The following is a 13,777-nucleotide window of genomic DNA, read 5'->3' as shown; positions in this document are numbered from 1 at the left end:
TGTCCCTCCCAAAATATAAAGCAATGCCTAAAAGGTTAGTGATGTTTTATACTTTTTTTGTGTATATTTATACCTCATTAAAAAGTTTTAAAAAGTTAAACTATTCAGAAGTTCCCCATGATCACCTATCCAGACAGCCTGCCCAAGCCCTACCTACCTGAGTCTATCCCATTACTCAGATTTATTTCCTCTATAGAATTTAACATTTACAGAAATAACCTAATCTCTTTAAATGTTTACATTTATTATATGTCTTCCCCATATAGAATGTAAGATATTTAGGACACACATTTTGCTTGTATTTTTCACCATTATATTTCTAGGACCTTAAACAGTACCTGCGACATAGAAGGAGAAAAATAAATATTTGCTTAAATACATTAAAGCAGGGTCTTGGTATATCTTGTTCATTTTGTCACTATACAATATACAAATAACTTACAGAAGGACATCTCCACCTTGGTTAGATTCTAAAGAACTGGTCACAATCCATTAATTCCGTCTGTTCCCTAAAGAAAGAAGGAAAAAAAGGCTACATGATGCATGCCAGAAGATCTGCATAACATCTCTTTCTTTGAAATTTCTCCTTCTCCTCTTTCTTAGTTTCACTGATTGAAATTCTAGTCATTTTCTTCTGATAATTTTCCTCTTGAAGCCTTTCACAATCCCCCTCTGTCTTAGATAGATATTATCTCTCTTTCTTTTCAATCTCTCTCATAAACATTCTTCTTCCATCCTATCTGTATAAAGATACTTGGGTCCTGAATGTTTCCAATTTAATAAAAAACTTCTTGAGAGGAGAAAATATCCATGTTTATCTTTTATTCCTCTACTTCCTCATAGTGCTGTGCACATATTATCTTAAATAAATATTTTAATCAAATTTACTCTAAAATATCTCAGGTAGATTAGCAAAAGGTAAGACCATTTATGATGAGAAGAAAGTAAATAGGTTAGTAGGAAGAAGAGGACTTAATTAGGTAAAGGGGTCATTACTGCCAAGCCCTCCTGATTCATTTCCTTGTCTACTGTCTCAAATCTTCTAATCAATTCCCCATACCAGACCCTAATAAATCCATAAGCCTACTGCTTAAAATACTTCAGCGAATAAACACTGGCTTCAGAATCAAATAGAAGTTTCTTAAAATGTCATACAACAGTTGGCTTATCCAACCTACACATCATCCCACTACCACCTCCCTATTCATATGTAGCTCAGAATATGTCATGTTCACTTTATGCTTGTAGGGCGTTGCATATGCATAGAGCACTGCTACTTCCCTCTATCCACTTGGATTATTCATTTTATCCTTCAAGACATAATTCAAGTGTTACTTCCTCAAGAAAACTTCCTGACTTTCTTAATTCAATCAGGTGCTCTTCTGCTATGTTAAAATAGTCTTGAGCAAAATCCTATCGTAGGGCTGCCTACTGTAATTCTTTGATTTTTTTAATCTTATTAAGCCAAAAGATTGTGGTCCCTCCCTCAGAAAAGGGCTCCGGCTTGTTCACCTCCGTATCTCTAATACCCAGCAGAGTGCTTAGAAATTAATTTGGCATTAAAAAATCTTCCTGTTAAATAAGTGGGTGAATGAACAAGTGAATGAATGGATGTATAGGTAGATATATTGATGGCTGAATAATATATTAGTTTGCAAGGATAGTGGGTTTCCTTTTTTTTAAAGAACATTATTCTTGGGAACTTGCTGCTACTGTTTCTTATACTGATTTTGACAAATAAGAAGTAATATATCTGGGGGATGAAAATACGCTGTGAGGGAGAGTGAACCTAACACAAATGACCTGAGACTAAATAATTAGCTTAGGGGCTCTGGGAGATGAATGTTTAATACACTCAACTGCTTAGTCACTCTTTTTTCATTGTCATTTATCATTGGCATTCCTATATCTGATAGATATTATAGATGCAAAGAAAAAGAGAGAGACATTGTGGTGTACTCAATGTCAAAAGCATATTTTGAGCTCATGTCTCAGCGAAGACATTGTCTGATATTAGGTATCTGGGTCAGGGCTGCTCCCCTAAACCATGAACTCTTTGCTTTTCTTGGGCAGGATGCCAGTTCAACTTGAAGCAAAGTTGAAGTCGGCAGCACTGAAAGCTATTTGGGGCATTGTCCCTGAAAGCCTCACCTGCTATCTGCTGGACTTGCATAACATTCCACTGGGGCATTCCAGAGAACAGAAATATTAAAGCTGGCCTGTAGCCTAGATGATGACTTATTCATAATATTTCAAAGGGAACTTATTTTGCCAGCAATGCAAAGAAACACATGGCCAACCGTTTTCTAAGTGACCTCTTCTCTTGGAGCTTTGATACTTAGCAGTCTTTAGGCAAGATTTCTCTTTATGAAATGGCTTGCATATAGTATATCTGAAATGAAAGATCATGGTACAAAATATATTAAACACTAAATTAATAATGTTCTAAGTGTATAAAATCTAATAATGCTCTAAGAGAGCATATTGAGGCAAGAATAGCAGGGGAATAAGTGGAAAGTGAATAAGTGTGGTAGGAAGGTACAGAAGAGGGAACGATATTTCTGGAAAGATCTATTGCAGAATAATTCAGACACAGAACACAGGATCTCACGGCATTGGCAGCCATCAGAAACTGGTCTTCAGCAGTCAAAACAGCATGGTTTCACTGATTATCTGTCCCATAAGACTTGAGGACAGGCTGTCATTTTATGGTAGTGTGTTATGGCTTTGATGCCTCTTATTCCATGGGGAAGCCATTTTGAAATCAAGATCCAAACAAGAAGAGAGTCTCACTGACAAAAATGTTTGAATGATTTTTTTGTGACCCCTCTTCCATTTCACAAGAACACTGGATGCAACAACTCAGGTCAGAGTAAAAACTTTCCATGGTAACTTCCCAGGTTAATCAGAAAATTAACTCAAAAAAAAAAAAAAAATCTACAAGCAAAAAGTGGACATCTCAGCATGGGACAAGAACAATATAAAACCTGCAGAACTGGATCTAACTGGGCTACACCCCTTAGTTACACTGAGAGTTACCATCAGTTCCTGGTGGAAAAGATCTGGGGAATTGATGTGTAAACTCATAATAGTTTTTGTATCTGTAGAGTGAGCTGATTTTAATCCTTCTTACAAGTGCAGATTTAGACATCAGTATCAACAAACTCTTTTGCCGACTTCACGAAAGCTTGCATTAAAGACGAATTAAAAATGTCCTGTTATTATATATGTTGTATGTAGGTGTTCTAAAAGGGTTGTACATATATGATAATTGGAGTTAAAGTTCTGTTGTCCATTGTGGACAAACTTAAGGTGAAGCCTTGTGGTAAGGAATAAATGAGTTAAAATACATAAGAGTCAAAGTGCCTCATCCATAATTTGAGTCATTCCTGCTTTGATGGTTATTATACAGTTTTGTCTTGCATCTTCTTTGTGTCTAGATATGACTTATATAAAATGGGAATAATTAAATTCCTTTGTGATTTAATTTATAAAAATATATTTATATATTGTCATTTCACACATATTAGCTCAAGAAATAATGACCATTTGGGGGAACAACTGTCAGTCTGTTATTCAGAAAAGGACAATATTTATTGAGCTACCATTTTGTGTGATGTATCATGATATATACCACAAGTAGAAAGAGATAAACTACCTATTTCAACCTTTCAAGGATTTATAGTGAAAAGGACAAATTATTAACTCCCACCTTACAAAAGTAATTGAAGCTCAGGGAGATTATATTGCTCAATCTCACATAAAGATAATAATAACAAAGAACATTCAACTACGAAATTCCTCTGGAAACTAGAAGGATAGGGTTTTGCTTTAACAAGAGAAGGAAAATGTGCTTTGCTGAGCAAGGAAGGGGCTGTGGAAGAGCATAAAGAGAGCACAGGGAAGGAAATAATGACCATTTGGGAGAAACTGAAATCGCAGCATTACCCTCATACATGCTATTGTTCTAGTATTTCTTCTCCTTCCTTCTTGCTTTTTATTAAAAAAATAAACTTTTAAAATACAATTTTTAAAATAAATTAAAAGAGCAGACCATTTTTTCTCTAATTCTATCCCCGTCATTTTCTGAAAAAACTACAAGGTTTGATGAAAACGAACACTGCATGAAGGCAAAAAATAGATCAATTCATAAGGAGGAAGCAATCACCCTGGTTCCCTCTTTTGAAATAGTTTTTTTTTATCATTGGTAATGGAATTTTGTTCTGTCCTAAAAGCCATTCTTCCAGTAACATTTAAGAAAAAACAATATGAACTCAATACTAACTGTGGGTTCACTGCTGTACTTTTGGTCCATAATGTTTGAAGCATCAATTATCTCTTTTGTGAGAAAAAGAGTGAATTTATGACCCATGACAGCAAAGACAATCATTTTTCTTTCACAGCCATCTGCACAAATGTATTTCCCTTACTGGATCCTTTAATTGTGCTTCTTAATCAGATGTTCAAACCCTTAAATTCTCTCAAATCCCCCGCTCTCTTTTGCACCCCCTCCTGCCCTTCCCCAAGAGGCAATCAATAATCACTAGAGTATGTGCCTTTTCTTTGTAAAACTGTTAGTGCTATAATCTCCATGTAAGAACTTCTGATTATTGTGCTCTGCAGGTGGCCTTTCCTGTTCCTTTTCCTTTCCCAAAACATCCTCTAAGCAACTTATGCTAATTAACTATAGCCTAAAAGATAAAACTTCAAATTATGCTTTACAGAAAAGAACCTTCATAATTGTCCAAAGGAAAAAAGGCATTGGCATCAAGTTTCTTTTAGAATTTAATCTTTTCAAAAAAACAATATCTTAATGTTAAATTATGTCCTTAAACAGAGATCTTGTTGCATTACCAATGTGATTGAGTTAAAAACCTGTTCATATAATTTTTTTTCTAAATTAATTACATAAAGAAATGGGTTCCAAAGTGGTTTATTGGGATGTAGGATGAAAACAATAGAGCTTCTCTTTCTACTTATTTATTTTTAAAAAATATTTAATTTATTCTTAATATACATATTGGCACTCACTCCACTTGGTTGTCACAATGATATATGCATAATTCTGAGGGAAACATGGGGATAACACTAATGTAGTTAATTTTATAGAAACAAGACCTTTAAGTAGTAAAATCTTTACAAAACTTTGTAATGTTATCAAGTGTGATTATGAAAATATTCTGTAGCTCATGAATTTTCATAAGCTAACTCACAGCAAAGACCATAAAATAGTTGTTAAGTTTAGGCATTAAATAAAATATTTTCTTTTACAAAAAGATGAAAATTTCAAATTTTTAACCTTTACCATAGCAAGCAGCTATGGGTAGGAATCTATTAAAAACGTATTAGGGCTTCCCTGGTGGTGCAGTGGTTGAGAATCTGCCTGCCAATGCAGGGGACACGGGTTCGAGCCCTGGTCTGGGAAGATCCCACATGCCGCGGAGCAACTAGGCCCGTGAGCCACAACTACTGAGCCTGCGCGTCTGGAGCCTGTGCTCCGCAACAAGAGAGGCCGCGATAGTGAGAGGCCTGCGCACCGCAATGAAGAGTGGCCCCCGCTTGCCACAACTAGAGAAAGTCCTCGCACAGAAACGAAGACCCAACACAGCCAAAAATAAATAAATAATAAAAATAAGTAAATAAAAAAACGTACTTAATTTGTGCCTTTAAGATAAAGGAACATATTGTTGCATCACAAAATGTTAAACCAAAATTTTCAAAATTATTAAAAAGTATTCCACTGCTAATTGTATTATTTAGTAAAAACATAGGAGTCTTTTGTTACTTTAATAAATAAAATTTAAAAGTATTTTTGAAATAGCATTTAGTTGTTTTTATCCTAATTAAGATTAATATTTTCTTTATTTCTAATAAACATGAAAACAACTTTTTTTACATGTGTAGAGCACGAGGAGTAATTATTTTTGATTGATAAGGTTGTATAATCACAAAAATGTAAAAGAAAAATATGAACGGAAGATATAAAATTTATCAACTCTAAATCTCCCCTTTTTCATAGATTAAAAGACACCAGGAGTTAATTTACCGGCCCAGCTCCCCAAAGCTTCTTAAGTGCAGGTTGGTCTAAAACTCAAGTGTCTTGACATCGAAACCTCAGTCTACTCAGAATGCCACCCACCAGCCTGTATGATGTGGCTTTTCTTCCTTTCCAAACTTATCTCTTAATATCCTAGGCATACTGAGCTGTTCACAGTACCCAGTATACTCCATGAACTCTCTTCCCACATCTTTGTGCCTGTCATTTTGTTTTTTCAATCTCACATGCCCTTCTCCAAAATCCTTGTTGTTCTTCCTAACTTATCTTTCAAAGATTCATCTCAGGCATTACCTTTTTCAGAATATAAAAAGGTCTACATGATGAAAAAAACAAAAAGAAGTTTTAGCAATATTGTCTACACTCTCATTTTATAAGTAAACAAAGACTCAGATAAGTGATGTGCCCAATGTGACCCAGTCATCTAGTACCATAATCCAGGGGTTTTTCTACTGCTCCTCTCTAGTTTCCAACTGTGATAAAATGGATGACCAATAAAAATTATTGGTCTAATTACTGACTATTTTATACCCAGCTACTTATTACAAATGCCTTAGCATTATTTGTACCTAAAATTAATTATGGAAGAGAAAACAGATTAGCTTATTTTCTAATTAGCTCTTAAAGTACTAATAATCAGAAATGTTTTATTTTCATGCCTTATTAAATATTTCTTACAACATCTTTAAAGTGTGATTTATATCTATCCTATTATTTATACTGGAGCAAAGCAAAGATATTAAAAGGATATATTTAGTAACTCAGGGCAGACCTGAATAAGTACAAGGGGGTGTTTTGTAAGTGAAATGGAGCTTAAATCACCTATCATAGGACAAATATGGGATTAGGTTTCTTCTACTGAGCATATCAGAAGTATTTTTTACTGGATGGGGCTTTGAAATGGGAGATTTCAAAATGCAACTAAATTTTGGAGAAGATTTGCCAAGGTAAGAAAAGTTCCAGTTTTGAGTTCCAGGGAGATATGTGTGCTTTTCCCAATTATACCTCCTCCTGTTTCTTCTTTAACTACTAGTCAGTTGGAGTTTGATCTTCCAAAGTTTAGAGCTAGTACTTTGATTAAAATATGGCCTTTGTTAAAGTTCTAATTTGGTGTTTCATTTTGTTAGGTAAATATAATTAAATATGTTAAAATTATGACTTGTAAAATAATAATAGCTAGATAGTAAGCACAAGATTTTAGCCACACAGTAGGCTTATGGTTAGGTGACTTTTATCTATATAATTGAACTCAGCTTATTTTAGAACTTCTCATTTTGCTCAATACCTCTCACCTTATTTTTAGGTAATCAGTTCAGTTTTTATGTTAGGCACTTACATAACTAGTCAGTCAATTATGGATCTTCCTCAGTAGTCTTCTCTTTTCTTTTTTCCTTCTCTTTGAAGTCATCTAAGTTTGATGAGCAGGGTTAGGGTGGCTTACTTATTGCCCTGGCATCATGGGGAATTTTTTTCAACCATTATTTTTCATCTGCTTTGGCCTACACCGAGAGTAACTCATTCTTCTTGGTCTGCGGCATTGTATGCTGGCGTCTACCGCTTATGTCCATGATCGTCCCACGACCTCTGGTATCCAGGTCTAGGCCTCATTGTGCTCCCATGTATATCTTTGGTTAGGCTCACTTGTTCTCAGCCAGAACCATACTCTCTAACTGGACCTAGGGAACTTTCATAGACACTCCCAGATAGTGATGGAATGCAAGGACCCTACAAATCTGACTTTAAGCCCATTCCCTTTGGCTCCACCCATGTCCATTGCTACGATAACCACTCAGGATTCAGTCTGGACAGGGGATCACTCTAAGAGAATCTAATATCTCACACTATGGCCTAGGAAGGGAGACATGTCTGTCTTAGACCCCACTAAACTTACTCTCACACCCACCTTTTGCAATCTGCCCTAGAGAAGATGTTAGATCCTTTCCAAAGGACTCAAGAAGCATCTAAAGCTCTGGCCATATCTTTTCTAAATCTCTCTCTCTCTCTCCATCTGATTGGTTCTACTGTTTTCTCCATTTACTATAGCAGGAAAATGCACTCATATAATTCATAGATTTCATTTGTGATGTGGTATAGGTATAATCTTTCTGTTCCTGGCTCACTAGTTTTTAAACATAATAGAACCCAAATCCTTTTGTCTACAAAAATTCTAGTATTTGCAATAGAGACTCAATTCTATCCCAAGATAGTTCTATATTTTAAAAATGTGTTCAGAAATTCAATAGACTCCTTTGTTTTATTCTGTATCAACTCTTTCTCAGAATAAATAAATGCCACTGAGTCACTGGGCAAATGGCCTCAGGACAATGAGAAAATTTTGATCTCTGTAAGAAACTTTAAAACTCTGTTATCATCTCAAAATATTATTAAATTAAATCTTAGATTCATTTGCAAATTTAATATTCTCTTGGCAAGTAAAATACATATTTTCTGGGTGGAGACAGAGTCTGCCCAACTATATCAATTATTGCCAGAAACAATAAACCTGATCTTTTGTCAGAAATAATGATACTAACCTTTAATCCCAAACAGTCCTCGGACCTTGTGTTCACACTAAATAAGATAGAATATTTAGAATGCTACTGTTGTGGGACCTGACTAAACCAGGTATAAGGCAATTGAGTTAGTGGGTAAGGTTCTTAACATTTCAGGCAGGGACATATTCTGATCTGTAATTTATCCAAATCTAGGTAATAATATGCTTGACAATGTACGCGAGTATTCTATCCTTAAAACTTAAATTATGTTCTATTCTTAAAATAGAACAACAAATTCCATTACAGACAAATGCTATCACATGAAACTTTCAAAAGTGTACTTATTAAATACGGTTGGCCAAAGAGTTCGTTCGGATTTTTCCATAAGCTCACTCTAGCAGTGCTTAGTTGTCTTTAACTTCATTTGAAACAATTTTGTTAGAGTGTATTGTGACAGCTGTCATATCAGCGTGCATTAAAAAAAAAAAACACAAAAATTGGTGAATTTTTGCGTCGTCATTTTAATATTGAAGATGGAAGAAAAAAAGCAACATTTTTGGCATATTATGCTTTATTATTTCAAGAAAGGTAAAAACACAACTGAAACGCAAAAAAAGATTTTTTTGCAGTGTATGGAGAAGGTGCTGTGACTGATCAAACATGTCAAAAGTGGTTTGAGAAGTTTCGTGCTGGAGATTTCTTGTTGGATGATGCTCCGCGGTTGGGTAGACCAGTTGAAGTTGATAGCGATCAAATAGAGACATTAACTGAGTACAATCAACGTTATACCACGCAGGAGATAGCCGACATACTCAAAATATCCAAATCGAGTGTTGAAAATCATTTGCACCAGCTTGGTTATGTGAATCGCTTTGATGTTTGGGTTCCACGTAAGTTAAGCAAAAAAAACCTTCTTGACTGTATTTCCGCATGCGATTCTCTACTTAAATGTAACGAAAACGTTCCATTCTTAAAACAAATTGTGACTGGCAATGAAAAGTGGATACTGTACAACAATGTGGAATGCAAGAGATCGTGGGGCAAGTGAAATAAACCACCACCACCAACACCAAAGGCCGGTCTTCATTCAAAGAAGGTGATGTTGTGTATATGGTGGGATTGGAAGGAAGTCCTCTATTATGAGCTCCTTCTGGAAAACTAAACGATTAATTCCAACAAGTACTGCTCCCGATTAGACCAACTGAAAGCAGCACTCAGTGAAAAGCGTCCGGAATTAGTCAACAGAAAATGCATAATCTTTCATCAGGATAACGCAAGACCTCATGTTTCTTTGATGACCAGACAAAAACTGTTACAGCTTGGCTGGGAAGTTCTGATTCATTCGCCATATTCTCCAGACATTGCACCTTTGGATTTCCATTTATTCTGGTCTTTACAAAATTCTCTTAACGGAAAAAATTTCAATTCCCTGGAAGACTGTAAAAGGCACCTGGAACAATTCTTTGCTCAAAAAGATGAAAATTTTTGGTAAGATGGAACTATGAAGTTGCCTGAAAAATGGCAGAATGTAGTGGAACAAAACAGTGAATATGTTGTTCAATGAAGTTCTTGGTGAAACTGAAAAATGTGTCTTTTATATTTTTACTTAAAAACCGAAAGAACTCTTTGGCCACCCCAATACAACTGAATTAAGTCCCTCAATACAATGGTTGGATTTGAAATAAAACTCAGTACTTTAAGAGTATAAGTTTTATCTCATGCATCTGAATTACATCCACATTTTAAGATGTAAACATGGCATCAGCATGACCAATGCTCTGGCTAGGTGGCTCTTAATTTTTAAACAGAGTATACAATGTCATTGAACCACCCTTTCATTTGTGGTATACCATCAATTGATCATTCATTCTACACATGTATTTACGAAAGACAAAAATTGAAAATTGATCTGATCTGACTATATTTTGCCATGGATTGACAATCTTACTGTAGATCTTGAAGTTTCCCTCTCAGACTCTTTGATATATATCTTTTTTTTTTTTAAGTTATATATTTTAATTTTTATTTATTTATTTATTTTTGGCTGTGTTGGGTCTTCGTTTCTGTGCGAGGGCTTTCTCTAGTTGCGGCAAGTGGGGGCCACTCTTCATTGCGGTGCGCGGGCCTCTCACCATCGCGGCCTCTCTTGCTGCGGAGCACAGGCTCCAGACGCGCAGGCTCAGTAGTTGTGGCTCACGGGCCTAGTTGCTCCGCGGCATGTGGGATCCTCCCAGACCAGGGCTCGAACCCGTGTCCCCTGCATTGGCAGGCAGATTCTCAACCACTGCGCCACCAGGGAAGCCCACTTTGATATATATCTTAATGGTATTGTGTGGCCATCACTTATGCTGTCTGTCCTGGTGATAATCAATCTGAATTGGGAATGAGCCAGCTTTCTTATCATTATTAACAGATTCCTTAATTAGCGTGCAGCTGCGGTCAATACTGGCATTCACATTTTTTAAAGAACACTTCCAAAACTTTATTCCTAGTTTTACTTTAAACACTTAACAGAATCAAGATGAGTTCTGTAACTCGTCTACCTTCCTAAAGTAAAAATGGGAAAACAATCATGGAATATAGTCTCATTGTTTCAATTTGTTTCTTTCTCTTTCATCTCTCAATAATGACTCCCTTCCTCACTAAGTAGCTCTATTACATTTACCACTCCATTCTAAAAGTGTCCTTTTGTTCTTGTGAATTGTTTAATTCATTATGAGAGAAGCACAGTCATTTATAAGAGCCTTCATTATATTATTTTCAGTATGTTGGAAGTGTAAGTGGCATCTTTTGTTCTTTTCCATCTGCAACACATATGCCATCACTCTTTCATGCCTGAAATGCATTTTCTAAAGTATGACTTTATTAGAATATATGCTAAGCTTTAAAATAATCTCCCAAATAAAGCTAAACAAATAACTATATAAAGCTGCCAGTTGTAATTTTGTGAGTTTAATTTTTTTTGAGAATTTATTTCTTTCCACTAAACAAAATAAAATTCAAATTCAAATACAATTGTCTCTAAATGCATAAGGCACTACACTGATTACTACAGGAGACACAAAGATGATTAACATTCAGTTTTTGCCCTCAGAAGAGCTAAGATCCATTCTAATGGGAAGGACAAACCCAGTGCAAAATAAACAGAAACCGAGACTTTTTCAAGTCAAATGAGACAGGTGACAGATCTGTTTAAGGAAATTCAGTAGAACTAAGGGGAATCAGGAAAGGTTTTATAAAAGGGGTGTCCTCTGAGATACACTTTAAAGTAGGTGTGGCAGAGAATGCTAGCTGCTTACCTAAACCAATGTTCTTACTTTTCCGGACACACATCTAGCCTACAAGTCCAACCTCCCTTGCAATTCAGTTATATGACTGAGTTCTAGGAATTATGAAGAGGACCACATGCCAAACATCTGATTAGCCTGTGAGGAGAGCAAGAAATAAAACTGTACTGTGTTAATCAGTTGTGATTTTGAATTTTTTGTTACAATAGCTAGCATTAATTACTTAAAAATATTCACTATCTCTATCAAATGAGAACAACTTAAAATTTGAGTTCTTTCATCTTCAGCGTGTTATGTTTAGCTTTCTGAGGTTTTTCTTCTTTTGGGTTATTTTTTCAGTTCTTTCCTTGTTCATATCTTTCATTGGTCTTTCATTGGTTTTTTTTTTTTTTTCCTCCTGACAATATTCCCTGGGGAAAAGTCTTCAGGTTCTACACATGTGTGCTTCAATTTTGTTTTTTTGTATTTTGTATTTTGTTCATTTTGTATTTTGTATTTTGTTCATTAACCACTGTCCTGTTTGAATTACATAGGCCTTCCATATCCCAAACATCTCCCCAGTTCCAAATTCGGGTTTTATAAATTATAGTACATGTAATTCCAGTCTGGTTTTAAAACTTTCACAATTTCTTGAAATTTGCAAACTCTTCATAATTATCAGAAGAATTTTAGTTTTAAAATATGTTTTTACTTTTTTTTCTACTAATCTTTCTTTTAGTAGCTTTAATAATACACTATGTGAAAATAGTAGTGAAAGTAGAACTGCTTGTCAGAAGAATATAGGAGAGAAAATGAACCTCACATGGATTTCTTTTGTGAGCACACATAAATTCAAGCAGTTTTTCTGTTGAGCTATTCATTTGAAGGGGTGATAAAAATTAAACAAAAACAAAAGCTGAGAAACAAAGCAAAAAAGAAATCTTACAGGAACTTTGGTCCACATGTCCTTAATTCTCATTTGCCCTATCTTTGTCCATAAGAATATGGTAACTCATGCAAAGCTGAATTAGAATCCTCTTAATGTACACATACATTATAAATATTAAGATTTAAAAATGTAATACTGCTAGCATTCTAATTTCAATTACCCAAGGTACAGTACAAAGCAATTTAAGCTTTCAGTGATAACTCCATATACTTTTTAAAAAATATTTATTTATTTAGGCTGCGCCAGGTCTTAGTTGCAGCACTCGGGATCGTCGTTGCGGAATGCTTAGTTGCAGCATGCATGATCTTTAGTTGCGGCATGCATGTGGGTTCTAGTTCCCTGACCAGGGTTAGAACCCCAGCCCCTTGCATTGGGAGCACAGAGTCTTACCCACTGGACCACCAGGGAAGTCCCAAACTCCATCTACTTTGAATAACAGCAAACCTCGAGTTACTAAACAACCTAAAAAACCAAAGATGTAGCTGTAATGCAAATAAAATATTGATAGTTGCTATACTGAAGGCATGTCCAGAGTGATGTGATAGCTCAGAGGAAGGCACATTGGAGGATAATCTATTAGGTTGCACAGTAGCTTTCCAGACAGAAAGAGAAGAAAATCTGTCTAGGTCTGGAGTATAAAAAGGAATGGTTTTCTCTGGATATATGCCTAGGAGTGGGATTGCTGGGTCGTATGGTATCTCTATTTTTAGTTGCTTAAGGAACCTTCATACTGTTCTCCATAGTGGCTGTATCAATTTACATTTCCACCAACAGGGTAGGAGGGTTCCCTTTTCTCCACACTCTCTCCAGCATTTATTGTTTGTAGAATTTTTGATGATGGCCATTCTGACTGGCGTGAGGTGATACCTCATTGTAGTTTTGATCTGCATTTCTCTAATAATTAGTGATGTTGAGCACCTTTTTTCATGTGTTTGTTGGCCATCTGTATGTCTTCTGTGGAGAAATGTCTATTTAGGTCTTCTGCCCATTTTTTGATTGGGTTGTTTACTTT

At 35.5% G+C, this 13,777-nt stretch overlaps 1 protein-coding gene across 1 annotated transcript in view; it reads right to left on the bottom strand.

Moving 5' to 3' along the window:
- LOC309660121 (uncharacterized protein) overlaps positions 1-13,777 on the bottom strand; it is a 1,229,325-nt gene that overhangs the window by 444,927 nt on the left and 770,621 nt on the right. Inside the window, exon 9 of the mRNA XM_082460663.1 lies at positions 443-509. The gene's annotated coding sequence lies outside the window, so the exon portion shown is untranslated. The remainder of the gene's footprint in view (positions 1-442; positions 510-13,777) is intronic.

Source organism: Balaenoptera physalus (genome assembly GCF_965194825.1).
Source record: "Balaenoptera physalus genome assembly, chromosome: 4".
In the NCBI taxonomy this organism is placed as follows: domain Eukaryota; kingdom Metazoa; phylum Chordata; class Mammalia; order Artiodactyla; family Balaenopteridae; genus Balaenoptera; species Balaenoptera physalus.
The sequence above is the reverse complement of the archived record's forward strand: the minus strand, read 5'-3'. Positions and strand labels throughout refer to the sequence as shown.